Source organism: Littorina saxatilis, linkage group LG2, assembly GCF_037325665.1.
Source record: "Littorina saxatilis isolate snail1 linkage group LG2, US_GU_Lsax_2.0, whole genome shotgun sequence".
Taxonomy (NCBI): Eukaryota; Metazoa; Mollusca; class Gastropoda; order Littorinimorpha; family Littorinidae; genus Littorina; species Littorina saxatilis.
Window position 1 is genome coordinate 1913008 of NC_090246.1, and position 16406 is coordinate 1929413.

The 16406-nt window shown below is 41.0% G+C and overlaps 4 non-coding genes across 4 annotated transcripts; all 4 read left to right on the forward strand.

The window, feature by feature from the left end:
* Window positions 1–7029: 7029 nt before the first annotated feature.
* Trnag-ccc (transfer RNA glycine (anticodon CCC)) lies at window positions 7030–7100 on the forward strand. The gene has a single exon. It is a non-coding gene; the product is annotated as a tRNA-Gly (tRNA).
* A 1834-nt stretch (window positions 7101–8934) lies between these two features.
* On the forward strand, window positions 8935–9005 carry Trnag-ccc (transfer RNA glycine (anticodon CCC)). Its single transcript has one exon. It is a non-coding gene; the product is annotated as a tRNA-Gly (tRNA).
* Window positions 9006–13040: 4035 nt separating this feature from the next.
* On the forward strand, window positions 13041–13111 carry Trnag-ccc (transfer RNA glycine (anticodon CCC)). Its single transcript has one exon. It is a non-coding gene; the product is annotated as a tRNA-Gly (tRNA).
* Window positions 13112–14907: 1796 nt separating this feature from the next.
* Trnag-ccc (transfer RNA glycine (anticodon CCC)) lies at window positions 14908–14978 on the forward strand. Its single transcript has one exon. It is a non-coding gene; the product is annotated as a tRNA-Gly (tRNA).
* Window positions 14979–16406: the final 1428 nt, after the last annotated feature.

Genomic DNA, 16406 nt, shown 5'->3' on the forward strand with positions numbered 1-16406 from the left:
CGGGGGGGCATGCCCCCGGACCCCCCTAGTAAGGCGCCGTCAACTTGACGCTTCGCGTCTTCAGTTAAAAATTTTCCGCCTTTTTTACAATTTTCAATTCCCATGCCTGACACACACACACACACACACACACACACACACACACACACACGGCACACACACACACACACTAACATGAACTAAACAGTGGAGGATAAACACATTTTTTAAACTGAACTAATGTACTCAAATCAAACATAAACAGATGTGTATTCTTTTAAAGGCATACTAACGCACTCCCGTGTTTACAAAGTGTAGTTTGCCCACAATCGATGTCAAACGCACCATAAGACCATATAATGACGATATGTCACCATGCGCGGACCATAATACATGCATTACAGCTTGTTCTAGCCTCTGAAAAAGTGAGGATGTCAACAAAGCCGCGGTGTTAGCTCCCTTGCATCAACGTTACATGTGTTGCCAAATCTATAAATAGGACCATCTAGATCAAAATAAAAATTCAAATATCTCAACATTTAAGGGCTCCTAGACCACAATATTTTGCAGGGAACTTAATTTAGTCTGTCTCCAGCTCTGGGTAAAGCAATTAGCGTGTATATTCATCAGCTTTCTATGCCTTTAACGTAACGAAACTAAAACAAGAGGCGAAGCCATCAAGGCTCACGTAAGAAATCGACAAACAGTAACACAAACTCAATCACTCCGTCACACACACACACACACACACACACACACACACACACACACACACACACACACACACACACACACACACACACACACACACACACACACACACACAGAAAGAGCATAGGTGAAACTGTGCAAGAAAGCGAGACACTAGATCTAGATCTGTCTGTCTGCATGTAGCCTACTTACAGGACACGACTGCCAACTAGTCTCGGCGCGCTCAAAATAATAATGACCGAGACTTTCAGTACTTCCTTCGCGTGACGTCTAACCCTCTTACGTCATAATGTGACGTCAATGTAATGTGACGTCTTCAAATGTTAGAGTTTCTACCACAGACATACACACACACGCACGCACAAACACACACACACACACACGCACAAACGCACAGACAGACAAAGTTATGATCGCATAGGCTACACTTACGTGAGCCAAACATACTCTCTGTACTCCTTTTTTACATTTTACAGTTCAAAGCAACTCTGTTGGTGGGGTAGCGGGTACAGAATGTCAAGGAACCATCCACCTTCTCAGAATGTCATGTTGTGCTTAGCTCCATTGATAATCGCGTGGTCAAAGTTCTGAAGAATCAAAAGAAATTGCGTAACTCAGTTTACGTCAAATGTAGTTTAACGACATTTCCTTACTGTCTGATTGATGTTGATTCTGAATATGTCCCTTTCTCTTGCACAAGAATGTCGAAGCAATAGAAAGTAAGCTTAGCTATTAGCAAATGCTAAAAGTCAGCATATTCGAAATATCGCATAATATTAGGTTACACACCTCCGAATCCTGTGCAGCTGGTATACTTACCTGGGGATGTATTTTCAGGTATTCCCAAGCCTCTTGCGAGGTAATAACGGAAATCTACCTGCAGGAAAATATACCAGTTATCCAGGATGAGGTGTGTAAACTAGTTATCCCTTTTCCTCGACGTTTTTCTTCTTATTAAAAACAAATTGTTTTAGCACAAACCTGCTTGTGCCTGTTTTCCTCTCGCCAAAACCTTTCGCGTAACATTATCCATGCGCAAAGCTAGTTCTCTGCCCCGCCTTAAACACTGGATTTGAGCACAAAAAAATATCAAAATAGAAAGCGTATACGTAGGCTGGTCCATAATTATTTAGAATCTCAGAAACGGAAACACATATCAACAATCTAACCAGGCCATTTTCTAGACCAATCCTTCCCCAGCCGACACCCAACTGGCCATCCTCTCAAATGTTCTCATTCAGGCCTGGGACCACGTGACAGCAGCTATACCTGGTATGGCCCTCGTGAAGGCTCGGACAGAGTATTCAGGGGTCTCTAACCGAGTTTCCGCGGCTATTTCTTGAAATCCGAGAACAGGCTGAACTAGCATGGGGAGATGTCAAGAAAATAGGGTGGATGCAACCGGCAGCAGTGCTCCCTTTGGTGCCAAGAAATATGTTGTCGCAAAGGCAGTATACACAGGTGCGTTGTCATGTTGCAGCATAAGCCCTCGAATACCCGTGTTTGGACGGTGTTTGTGCCAAGCCTCGAATATTTTCGACCATTAGTTGTGGACACAGCAGTCAGACGTGACTTGCCTTTCCTCAAGAGTCACAGTGTTTAAATACCTTGATCTAGCGACGAAAGATGCACAACATTTTTTAGGGCTTCTTGTTATTTGAACTTGGCAGGGGTTGGGTCACCTGGTTAAACACCCGAACAGACGACAGTTGTTTGGTTTCAGATTGGAACTAATTAACCCAGGTTTCGTCACCACTGACAATATTCCATGTTGATTTGGACATGCCATTGCTGATTGTTTCAAGTATTGTCAGGCAACACTCTGCCCTACCCCTCTTTTTCCCGTCACTGGGTTCATGTGGTACCCAACCGGCAAATCGCTTTGGGGCCATTAAATATTTGTGTAAGATCTTTTCAAATGCAGAGCTTTTAATGCCAAGGGCATATTGCATCTCCCTGGATATAATTAAGTGATCTTCTCTTATTATCTGTTCAACAGCGCCAATGTTTTCGAGGATAACGGATGAAATGAGTAGACCAGGGTGGGTATAATTTTCGAGGCTCCGTCTACCCGGTTTGAAATTGCTGTACCAGTTTTACACCACGGCTCTACAAATAGCGTTCATCCTAAAACATTACATCACACTTTCATGCAAATCGGTATCTTTTAACCCTTAGTTTGTAGTTATTGTAAGTTATCGGTCCGAAATCGCGAATTTGAGCTTCATGACGCAATCTCATACGTTGCGCGGTGAGTATCTTCCCGAGTCGACCATATGAAAACGGCATAACTCTGGAACTTCATTTTTTTTGTTTCAAGCCTCACAATAGTCTATTATTTGACGGCATGATTTTGTATTTAACGCCATATTACCAGGAGCCTGGATTCTAAATAATAATGGAACAGCCCTCGTATTTTCATTTCTAGTTTTCTCTTGTCGAAAAGGCTTAGTTGATAACGATTTTGCAGCCAAAAAGGATGTATAATTATTTCCTTCGCCTTGAACAGTAAAGTGACCTTTGACTGTATGCCATGCTTCGCAGTGGCTTTAACATTGAATATTAACCGCCAAGAGTATTTGAAGTACTTCAACAGCACACTCTGGATAGGGAACAAATGCATAAACTTGTCAGAAGTACTTGAACGAACGAGATTGTCTTTGACTGACTTGAAATGAGCTGAACGCTTGTTAGTAAACTGACGACACGTGCTTGGACTACCAGATTTTCCCCCTTGATTTTTTTTCTCATATTTCTCAGAAATATTTGTGACTTTTATTTTGTAAATTCTTAATAACAGATGATTTGACTGAAATTGACGTTTGCAGCTGAATTTATATTATTTTTGCTGCCGTTCTTGGAATTACACGGAAACGCTCGATTAACATGGAATACGCGCCGGTAACCAATGCATGCATGGAATACGCAGCGTATACGCCTACTTCAGCTAACAGAGACACATCTTGAACACGCGGCCAGTACAACTGGCCTTGACACGGAACGATTCAAGGGGGGCAATCTCAAGTCATCTGAAAGAGGGAAATCCAAACGCAATCCGCCTTGTTCGATTTTATGGGCTTGGACGATAGAGAAAAATAAGAAAAGCAAAAGCTGGAATCCAGTTTGGACGAAACTGCTATCAAGAACGCAGAATTGATTTTTTCTGAGTTTTTATTTTAGCCGTAAGCGCCATTTCTCATTTCGAATTTCTCATAACTGCTGTTCACCGCAGTGAAACCAACAAAGGGGCCTCACTCTGGAAGAGTTTCCTGCTCCGATAAACATGGCGCTTACGGCTAAAAAAAACCTCAGAAAAAATCAATTCTGCGTTCTTGATAGCAGTTTCGTCCAGACTGGACTCCAGCTTTTGCTTTTCTTATTTTTCTCTATCGTCCAAGCCCATAAAATCGAACAAGGCGGATTGCGTTTGGATTTCCCTCTTTCAGATGACTTGAGATTGCCCCCCTTGAATCGTTCCGTGTCAAGGCCAGTTGTACTGGCCGCGTGTTCAAGATGACAGAGACAAAGAAGCAGGTCATGAGAAAAGCCGTAATATGAGAATGAGCGTAATCATCTTTGAATGAGATGGCGTCACCGGGATTGCGATTCACATATCGCCCCGAAAAATTGAATTGAAAACTCGTATTTAGCCTTTATTTAGAATCCGCGACAGCCCCCTTACGCTTGCTCAGTCAGGGCGACAACCATCCTGAACTCAGGTCAAAAGGAGTTACTTCCCTTCGGGTCTCATTTATCCCTGACAGGATGCCTTTGTTTTCCTTCTCTGGAGAGGAAATCGATTTTTTTTTTTAACATATTTAGATCTTTTCGTAATGTGTTATTGATATTAGCAGATTCGCGATCGTCGATAAGGCCAACAAAAAAAAAGGTCTGTTTACGGTAACCCGACCGACCCTATTTTTTTCGCGCGACCCTAGACTTTTTTTTTGGCATTTGGGGAAAAAAAATAAAAATCTTTTGGTTTTTTGGCAAAATAACGTGAAAATATGGTTTTTTGAAAAAAAAAAAAAAAAAAAATCCCGACCGACCGACCCTATTTTTTGGGCCTATGTTACCGTAAACAGACCTTCTTTTTTTTTTGGCCTAATGATTTTTCATGGTGTTGTGTAATTTTTAAATTTAGAAAGGAATTGTTATGTAAGACACTTTCAAGCGAGCTATCTTTCGTGGATGTATTTACTGTGCAAACAACTCTAAATATGGCAAAAGTGTCACGTGATAATCAACTTTGTCACGTGATCATAACAAAATGGCTACGGAGCAGACGACTTTTTCCGTAACCAGTTGGGAGTGATGCAACAATATCACGGTCTCCTTCCCATAGCAGTCTCAAAATTTCGACTTGTTTTGACCTTAGAACGATGTCTTTATCATAACTGTGAAGAACAGAACGGAGGTCACTGTCGAAGTCGGCTATTCTACAATCACGTTCGTCTTTTGTCTGTTATCAGAAACATTAGCGAAAAACATATCCGGGGAGATAACTCTGTATTTCTTGTTTTGATAGATTTCCCTTAAAGGCACAGTAAGCCTCCCGTAAACCATCACAGAGCTCCCCGAGCGTCTACATACAGTACAAGCATACTTCCATTTGAACGCTCACCGAACGGGAACATCCTGGCTGCTTTCTGTCGAGCGTGAGAAATTTTCAAAGAATTTATTTTCGTGGACTTGGGCTGCTACAACAATGGCGCCTCGTTTTGGTGCTGGACGGCTGTTATGATACCGGAAATCACGCCCGGACAGTAAGCCTCCCGTAAACCATCACAGATACTGTCAGGCTTTTACACACAGTACAAACACCCTTCCATTTGAACGCTCACCAAACGGGAACATCCTAGGTGCCCTACGTAAAGAGCGAGCAATTTTTAAAGAATTAATTTTGCAGATTGTCTCGAACACTTTTAATTTGGACCCATCCTGAACTCAGGTCAAACATGAGTTACTTCCCTTCGGGTCTCATTCTATCGATGTAAACTGGCGATAGCCGTGAATCGATGATTATCAAAATGTTTTTGGACCGTGGTGCGTTTTTGCGCTAGACCTAACTTTTAAAATCTAAATAATAAATTGACAGCTTGTTACACAAACATTCTTTAATCATAAAAGAATTCTTTTTTCATCAAGACAAGATCAGTACAATTCGAAGTTGTGAAAGTTTGAAAAAAGAAAAGCCCGGAAGCAGGGTCACGCAAGGGTCGTAGCAGACGACGGTTTATCTTGCATATCGTGTACACTACATTGGGGTGTGCACGTTAAAGATCCCACGATTGACAAAAGGGTTTTTCCTGGCAAAATTGTATAGGCATAGATAAAAATGTCCACCAAATACCCGTTTGACTTGGAATAAAGGCCGTGAAAGGTGAATGCTCGCCTAATAGGCTACTGAGCTTTACTGACCGATGTGAATGCGTTATATATTGTGTGTAAAAAATGTCTGTTTGTCTGTCTGTCTGTAAAAAAATCCATTTCAAACGGCAGAAATTAATATGTAAGCGCCTAGGGATATATCTAGATTAGGCGCATAAAAATGATCACAATGATAATAATAATAATATCGCCGTTCCTCTCAACAGTCAAAAGCCATCGCTAGAGTTCTTGTGAACCACAGCCGTTTGTTTCGTGCATAAAAACGTGCTATTGTAAATAAGCTCACATCGAGTCGCATTCAAATAGAAATAACTAACTGACGACTACATTGTGAAAAAGGGAAACTGGATCACACGGATTCACGATGGCTCAGGGATAAGATAAACCACGCAAAAATAAATTCTTTGAAAATTGTTCGCTCTTTACGGAGGGCACCTAGGATGTTCTCAATCGGTGAGTGTTTAAATGAAAGGGTGTTTGTACTGTGTGTAAAAGCCTGACCGTATCTGTGATGGTTTACGGGAGGCTTACTGTGCCTTTAAATGCGCGTAGTAATTATTCATCCTGTCAGAGAGACAGAGCGATAGCGTGAACCGATGATTCTCAGAATGAGCGACAACAACAACAACTGACACAATTAAAACATGTCAGTTACTGATAAATGACAACTCTGACCAACCAGTGAACTAACTTAAAACATTGCCGAAATGACGGCGAAGGAACGACTTCATTCAAAGCACATTACACACATCAAGCTTTACAAGTTTACACAATATTAAATACTTAATCGCTTATCGTTATTTTAACATGTGCCTACTAGTCACGTCTTATCAGACCACTGGACTCGCTGCACTGTCCAACCATTACACAGTGTAGTAGTACTCAACCAATATACAGTGTAGTAGTACTCAACCAATATAACATTGTTTGACACAGTTGTGTGACAGAGCGCCGTTAGTGTAGTGGTATCATGCAAGATTCCCATTCTTGCGACTCGGGTTCGATTCCCGGACGGCGCATATTTTTCTCTCTTTTTCTTGTATGGTTGCTGTATCTTTCCCCTTGACAATGTGTGTGGGAGTGTACACATGTATGTGTATAGTTTTATTTATTTGTGCCTTGGTTTTTTTTCTTGTTATCATTTACTGACTTTACATTTTTAAAAAAAAATTTTTTTTAGGTGTTTTTGTTTTGTTTTTGTTGCGGGTTTGCTTGTTTGTTTGTTGATTTGTTTGTTATGATGTTTGGTTTAAAGGCACAGTCTTTTCTGTGATAGCAGTTGTGCACACTATATCAGAGCTGGCCATGCAGGTTTTGAAATGACAAAAGACCATCACTCCATTTGGACACATTCAACACCCCAACTGCATTCCGAGCAGTGTGTTTTTTTTATCATCCAACTCTTCTGCGTCAAGAGCAGGGGCGGATCACATCATTTTTAAGGGGGGGGGGGGCGGGGGGGTCCAAATTTCTTTTAGGGACAGATCGAAGGTCCTAGGAGGGTCCGGGGGCATATCCCCCCCCCCCTCCGTAAAATGTTGATAAAAACACGAAAAAAATGGAGCAATCTGGTGCAATCTGAGCCAAGAAACTTCCCCTAATACACTTCCAAATGTTAATTTAAGAAGACAAATTTGGATCAAAACAAGGACAATTGACGGATTCGGTGCAAACCTGAGCCAACAAATTACCTACCTACCTTCCAAAACCGTAATTCAGAAGACAAAGGCCGGCTCTTTGGGGGGGGGGGGGGGGGGGGGGTCCGGGGGCATGCCCCCCGCCCCCCAGAAAATGTTGATAAAAAAACAAGGAAAATGGAGCAATCTTGTGCAATTTGAGCCATCATTTTTTCTTTATTTTCAATTTTTTATTTTATTTTAAACAATTTTCAATTTTAATTTTTTACGCTGGGGGGGGGGGGGGGGGGGGGGGGGGCTGGATCCGCCCCTGAAGAGTCACAACTTCCGTTCGTCGTCATATATTTCTTTTCAGGGTAAGCATTCGTCGAAGCAAACTAAAACCGTTAAATTCAGGTATTCAAATCAAGCACATTCATCCGGGGCTAAATGCATGACAGAGCGTAAACACACACACTGCAGTCTATAGGAGAAGAAACACCGTCTCGAAAGTCCACCCAGCACATGAATTAGATTTGAATCATGGAGCGTTCAAACTCTAATTCAAAGGCATTTTTCATCTATGTGGCATCCATGCAGCCCCCAAACCGAACTATGCAGCTCTTTGCCACTTTGGGCGATTCCAAATCTGTACTCCCACCAAAAGCGCGTGAAATACGGGTTAATCCTTTCGGGGCGAAAAGAAGGAAGGCAATCCAAACTAGCCAAAGCCTAGAAACAATTCCCCAACAAAGCGGTTCACAAATTGAATGACGAGCTCAAGAGCTTATTTAAACAGGTATTTCCGGTATGTGGCGACATAGTTACACCCCGCAAATTGATGCAATAAGTGGACACAAATTTGGTTCATTATATCCCTTTGATATATGGCGTAAAATGAGAAAGTTACGTCATGATTGATCGGAATCGACTTTGAATGAAAATGGCGTCACGTGCGTACATTTCCTATGCGTCATATCACCGATGACGTCACATTTTTCTCGTCGCACGACTTTGAGTTCGTAAAAAAAAGGGGGAAACTTTGTATTTAGCTTTTATTGGGAGTCTTCTACGGCCCTACTACGCCAGCTCCGTTAGAGTAGCAGCAACAAGAAAATGTTCTATCTTTAATTCATGTTGGATATCCCGAAAAAATGTCTTTGTTTAGTGGGGCACTAAAGGTGTCGATGCTTTACAAAACGAAATATAAGATTGTTTCACATTTTTTTTATACAGAGCGCCGTTGGTGTAGTGGTATCATGCAAGATTCCCATTCTTGCGACCCGTGTTCGATTCCCGGACGGCGCATGTTTTTTTTCTCTCTCTTTGTGTTTTTGTTTGTTTGTTTCTTTCTCCTTTGTGCTTGTTAAGTTCCTGTATCCCTTACACAATCTATGTGTGTGTAGTTTATTTTCTGTTTGCATAGGTGTGTGTTTTGAAAACAATTGTTTTCATTCACTGAATTTCTAATGTTGTAATTCTTGTGGGGTGGGTGGGATGTGTTGCTGTCTGTGTGTGTTTCTTTGTTTATTTAAAGGTACCGTCTTTTCGTTGAAAACAGTTTTGCTCATTGTCTCCAGGGGCGGATCAGTTCATTTTATGGGGGGGGGGGGGGGGGGGGGTTGTTTCAACCAAGGGACATCATTTACACGACAGAGTTGCGTCCCCTGTCGCAATTCACGGATAATTCCGTCTTTGACGCATGTAAACGAAATGCAATCGTACACAAAGGTACAGTTCATTCCGTGACTTCAAAGGGATCTAAAATGACTTGTTTTACTTACAAGTGCAGGTTCTGCAAATTTGGAGGCTTACATGCCTCTGAATTCTAAGCTATAAATTTAACACACTAAAGTTCAAGATTACTATCAATTTCTTAACGGACACCTATGGTGTAGGTGGAAGCTCTGCTAGATCAACACGTCCATGCCTTGATGAGCTAAGGCCTAAAAAAAAAAATAGGTGTGGTTACGGTAACCCGACCTACCCTATTTTTAGGGGCCGACCCTATAACTTTTTATTACATTTGTCAAAACAAAAAAAAACCACAAGAAAACGAGTGCAGAAAACGCAATGAAAGCGAAAGCGCCCGAGTCGCACACTTATTTCCCTGTCAAGTAGGAAAAAAAAGTTTAAAAAAAAAAGTGATTGCCTACCTTCCTACCCTATTTTTTTTGGCTATGTTACCGTAACCACACCTATTTTTGTTGTTTTTTGTGGCCTAAACACGTCTGCCGCATGGTAAAGGCTGAAAGATAAAGAATCAAAAAACAAGAAAGTTATGTTGTTGGAATAATTATTGACCATACAAAACGTTACGTTCACAAATATATCGACCCAGCTCATTCGCTTGTGTCTTCCTTGCAAGCGGCCGAACATTTGTTCAAGATAAGTTTTGTGTAATTAGTGTGTGTAATTAGTGTTTGTGTAATTAGTGTTTGTCCATGCACTTACAGGACCGCTGGGTCGATATATTGGTGAACGTAACGTTTTGTTTTGTCAATAATTAAACGTTCCAACAATATACCTTTCTTGCTTTTTTCATGCTGTGAGTTCCACAGCTTGACTAAATGTAGTCATTTCGCCTTACGCGACTTGTTTTTATCTGCAGGCGAATCTGTCTCTCGTGTATATATACTGATGTCGTACAATTGATAAAAAAAAAATCAAAACAGATCGAGTTTTAATACTGAGTGTTAGTTACAGAAGTAAACACCCATTTTCTGTGTTTTTCTTTGTGTGTATTTACAAATAAAGCTTAATCAGGATGGATGAAACATCTCACGTTGAATGTTGTACCAGTCACGCAGGTGCGCGATAACTGAACGTACCAGGATCAGGATCTGATAGTTCTGATAGTTCTTGCCAGATAAGTTAGGCATCCGATAACAATCAAACTTTAGCAAGGGGTTAGGTAGTCTCTTCATTTAAAGATACCTTCCTTCCTATGTTAGGCAACTTGTAGGCCATCTGAAATTGATCCTGGCTTTTGCTTCGTATACGCACAGACGACTTCATGTGTGCAGAGACATAGATATAGGCTCCAAGCCAGCTAGGCCTGCCGTGCACCCCCCTCAGGAGCCAGCTTCAGTAGGCTAGGGATATTCATTGGGGTCTACTGAACACGTTCAAAAAAGTGATTCTCTGTTCATTCATTGCAGCTGTGCATTGTTGTGATTTCACAGATAAATTTAGCGTTCGAGGGGGTACCCTTAAACAAAAGGGCATACGTAGTAGTGGGAATGAGTTTTTCCGTGGCGAACTTGATAAAACGTGTTCAGTAGACCCCAATGAATATCCCTAGCCTACTGAAGCTGGATCCTTAGGGGGGTGCACGGTAGGCCTAGCTGGCTTGGAGCCTATAATAGAATGTACAGTGTATGTCTCTGATGTGTGGAACAGGCACGCAGACCTCAGAACATGTCCTCCAGATATGCCCAACTTTTGCGGACCTAAGAAGCGAATTCTGGCCAGAGATGGTGCACAGGACCTGAAGGAGAAACGGTGGGGCCCAGCGGAGTTCCTGCGGCGAACTGCAGACTTCATCACATCAACGACCTTGACAGTGTAGCATGGCGACGAGAACACAGAATAATAAGAAGAAGAAGCTTGGGATAAGACCATTTTACCAGCTGGACACAAACTAAACATTAACGATACTGCCAACGTGGTCTCCTCCCAGTTAGTCTACCTGCTAGTGGTACTGTGTCCCAAAAAGTCGATCCATGTGTATCTGCATGCTTCTTTTCCTTTCATATGTACTTATACCAGCGAGTTGTCCACTCAATGGTGTGTGTCAGTATTTTTTGTTGACTGTACGTTTTAGTTTTGTTGTTGTGGTTTTAATTTGTTTCGTTTTGAGTGTGTTAAGTGTGTTTATTTCGTGTTGCTGTCTACTTGTGTGTGTGTGTGTGTGTGTGTGTGTGTGTGTGTGTGTGTGTGTGTGTGTGTGTGTGTGTGTGTGTGTGTGTGTATGTGTGTGTGCGCGCGCGTGTGTGTGTGTTTGTGTGTTCGTGTGATAGGCTAACAAACATACAGACACGCGAGTATGCTTTTTTTTTTATACAGCCACACAATCACATAAAGATAACACAATAGAAACACGTTATCATTAAAAACCGCAACAACAACAACATGAAGAACAAACAAGCACACAAACACACACACGAGTGGACATAGTGACATGTTTGCGGGTGTTTGGTTTGACTTTCACATACTTTTCATGATTGAAAGCGTGTAATGCTAAGTGAAGATTTAACATAGGGATAGACAAACAGAACAGGCGAAATCACATTTAGTCAAGCTGTCGAACTCACAGAATGAAATTGAACGCACTACATTTTTTTCACCAAGACCGCATATTCGTAGTTTCGTCAGTCCACCGCTCGTGGCAAAGGCAGTGAAATCGACAAGCCAGAATAGTGCGGTAATGGTCGCGCTGAGTAGGATCTGAGTAGCTTTTCTGTATCTCTATTCTTTTTAGCGTACTGAGTTGTTTTTTTATCCAAACATATCATATCTATGTGTTTTTGGAATCAGGTACCGACAAGGAATAAGATGAAATTGTTTCTAAATCGATTTCAGACAATTAATTTTAATCATAATTTTAATATTTTTAATTTTCAGAGCTTGTTTGTAATCCCAATATAGCATATGTATATGTTTTTGGAATCAGAAAATGACGAAGAATAAGATGAAATTGTTTTTGGATCGTTAATTGTTAATGACAAGTTTCCGATTTTTAATGACCAAATTCATTAATTTTTTAAAAGCCAAGCTGAAATGCAATACCAAAGTCCGGCCTTCGTCGAAGATTGCTTTGTCAAAATGTCAATCAATTTGATTAAAAAAAATGAGGGTGTGACAGTGCCGCCTCAACTTTTACAAAAAGCCGGATATGACGTCATCAAAGACATTTATCGAAAAAATAAAAATGTCTGGGGATATCATTCCCAGGAATTCTCATGTCAAATTTCATAAAGATCGGTCCAGTAGTTTAGTTTAAATCGCTCTACACACACACACACACTACACACACACATACACACAGACAGACACACAGACACACATACACCACGACCCTCGTCTCGATTCCCCCTCTATGTTAAAACATTTAGTCAAAACTTGACTAAATGTAAAAAGCTATTGTGTGTAGTGAGTGTAGGGAGGCCGCGGGAGGGGGAAGGGTTTGCGTTGATCCGTGAGTGGCTTTGTGCACGTGAATCGATGTCACGTGTGTATGTTACTTTGTTGCTTGCACGAGATTATCGTGGTTTTTGTTTTGTTTCGTTGTCTATGTCAGGCGGTTATTTTCAGAAACATTCGACGCCATACCCAGCAGGTGCGCCGTTGGTGTAGTGGTATCATACAAGATTCCCATTCTTGTGACTCGGGTTCGATTCCCGGACGGCGCAACATTTTTTGTCCATTTGATTTGTGTGTTGCTTGGAGGAATCCACTTTTATATATTTTGAAGGGATCCACTTCTTTATCTTTTAGATCCACGTTATTATATATTTAAGAGGGATCCACATTTTGCATTTAGTAAAGTTTTGACAAAATGTATTCTGGTCGACTGGATATTAAAGGGCAGGAACTATCATGAAAATTCCCCGTTTTTCATTTGACCACAACATTCTTTAAACAAAATTGTTCTGCGTCAAAAGTTGGTGTGCATTTGCTGAAATGTATGAGAAATAATAGTCCATGATAAAATAAAAGATTATTTCTAAATTGACTATGCAAAAGTTATTAAATAAAAAATAAGAAAAGCAATGAATGGAATCATGTTACTTCATGGATGACAGTCTAATTTCAAAACTACTCCCCATATTTGAACTAAAATTGACTTACAAGTGTGTAAGATATTTATCTTTGATTTGTTCGAACAACTTTTAAATATTGTTTTTCTAAATGTTGACTTTGTGGGTACAAAATGTCTCAAAACATCGAAAATGTGTATCTCTTTAACTGTCCTTCCCACAGCTAATTGAACAAAACATCTATTAGTATGTCTTATACATTTCTGAAAAATTCCAAATTATTCTAATGAATAGTTTTGAAATTATATTGTCATCCATAATGATTTTTATTGTTCATGTAATAATTTTTACTAAGTCAATCTAAGAGCACATTTTTTATTATCATACTATTATTCTACATACATTGAAGCAAAAGCACACCAAATTTGAACACAAACAGTTCTGTTTTATGAATGTTGTGGTCAAATGACTTGGAAGAGAAAAAAAATGTGTATTTGAAGGTACCTCCTGCCCTTAAGCCGAGGGCAGTAGCGTGTGTGTTTGTGCGTGTTTGTATGTGAGTGTGGTGGAGGGGGGGGGGTAGAGGGGGAATGGCTTGCGTGGATCCGCGACTGGCTTTGTGCCCGTGAATCCATGTCACGTGTGCATGTTACTTTATTGCATCCACGGTATTATCGGTTTTTTGTTTGTTTTGTTTTTGTCTCTTGTTCATCATCCTGAACTCAGGTCAAAATGAGTTACTTCCCCTCGGGCCTCATTTATCCCTGACAGGATGCCTTTGTTTTCCTTCTCTGGAGAGGAAATCGATTTGATTTGACATATTTAGAGCTTTTCGTAATGTGTTATTGATATAAGCAGATTCGCGATCGTCGATAATGATTTTTCATGGTGTTGTGTAATTTTTAAATCACAAAGCAATTGTTATGCAAAGCAGTTTCAAGCGAGCTATCTTTCGCGGATGTATTTACTGTGCAAACAACTCTAAATATGGCAAAAGTGTCAGGTGATAATCAACTTTGTCACGTGATCATAGCAAAATGGCTACGGAGCGGACGATCTTTTACTCCGTAACCAGTTGGGAGTGATGCAACAAAATCACGGTCTTCTTCCCACAGCAGTCTCAAAATTTCGACTTGTTTTGACCTTAGAACGATTTCTTTATCATAACTGTGAAAAACAGAACGGGGATCACTGTCGAAGTCGGCCATTCTACAATCACGTTCGTCTTTCGTCTGTTATCAGAAACATTAGTGAATAACATATGGGAGATAACTATGTATTCTTGTTTTGATAGATTTCGGCTTTTAGCTCCGCTTCTTAGCGTAGCAATTATCCATCCTGTCAGAAAGACATGAGCGATAGCATGAACCGATGATTATCAGAATGCTTGTTCATGTGTATGTCAGGCGGTTATCTTCAGATACTTTTCGACGCTATCTTCATAAGATGCGCCGTTAGTGTAGTGGTATCATACAAGATTCCCATTCTTGTGACTCGGGTTCGATTCCCGGACGGCGCAACATTTTTTTGTCAACACTTTTTATGCATTTGATTTGTGTGTTGCTTAGAGGAATCCACTTTTATATATTTTGAAGGGGTCCACTTCTTTATCTTTTAGATCCACGTTAGTATATTTTAAAGGGATCCACATTTTGCATTTAGTAAAGTTTTGACAAAATGTAATCCGGTAGAGTGATTGGGAAATGAGACAACGGTACAATCTGTGTGCGTGGATGCCTGCGTGCGTGTCTGAGTGTGTGTATGTGTATGTGTATGTGTTTGTGTGTGTGTGTGTGTATGTGTGTGTCAGTGTGTGTGTATGTATGTGTGTGTATGTGTGTGTGTGTGTGTGTATGTGTATGTGTATGTGTACGTGCGTGTATGTGTGTGTATGTGTATGTGTGTGAGTGTGTGTGTATATGATAATGTGTATGTGTGAGCGTGTGCGTGTGCGTGCGTGCGTGCGTGTTAGCTTGTTATTGTTTGGAAAAGGTCTCATCATCCATCGGCGTGCCTGCTCCAGGTGAGGAATACCTTCATACATCTTCGCTCGCGAAGTCAAGCCAAGAGGGTTCGTGAGTGCGTTTGTGCTTGCGTATTTAAATATAAGCCTGTATGCTGTTAGCTATCGACATGTCATGAACACCGAGACACAAGCTGACCTCGTCCCCCCCCCACCCTCCCCGCCATTGCCCCCTGTACAGCCCCACCCCACACCCCCCCCTCCTCCGCCAAAACCCCACCGAACGCTTTCTCCTTCTCCTCCTTGTCACCATCATCATAACAGCATCGCCGTCATCGTAACCCCGGTGTCCGTGTCACAACAACACAATTACAAATGATAGGGAGGCCCACAGAGAAAATCCAAAATGGCGGCCACAGCCGTGATTGATTTTTACTTTTCTCTGAAGATTTAAAAGGCTAAATAAATATTTTAAAAACGTCAAACAACTTGCAAGGGTTTCTCCAGTTGTTGTTCTTTTGAATGATTGTTGGTATGTGAACGTGCTGTTTTTGGTTCATGAGTAAAACAAGTCCCGAACTTGCCCTAAAACGCTTTCTCTCGCTTCGGACTTAGCCGCAGACGCGGTGTACAGGGAAAAAGCTATTTGACGTCGCGGCAAGCAGAACACTCGAAATCGTCACCCAAGTTCCAAGAGCGCGCGAAGAAAAACTGTTTAAAGTACAATACTGAAATTTAGTGTGGCATAAGATCAACCCTTTGTTATGATGTATGTGAAAGAGCGACTTATCAAAATGTTATTAACGTCTTGAAAAAGGGTGGGTTCTGAACATAGTGTTTTACTTTTTACACAGATGTTTCTGGAAATCGCTCTTTTCTGCCAATAATTTTAAAAGGCCAATCTACCAGGACAATGTCTTATCTAATCAATGTGTGCATTACTTTAACCGGGCCAACCAATTGAAGTGAAGCAATATTTCAACT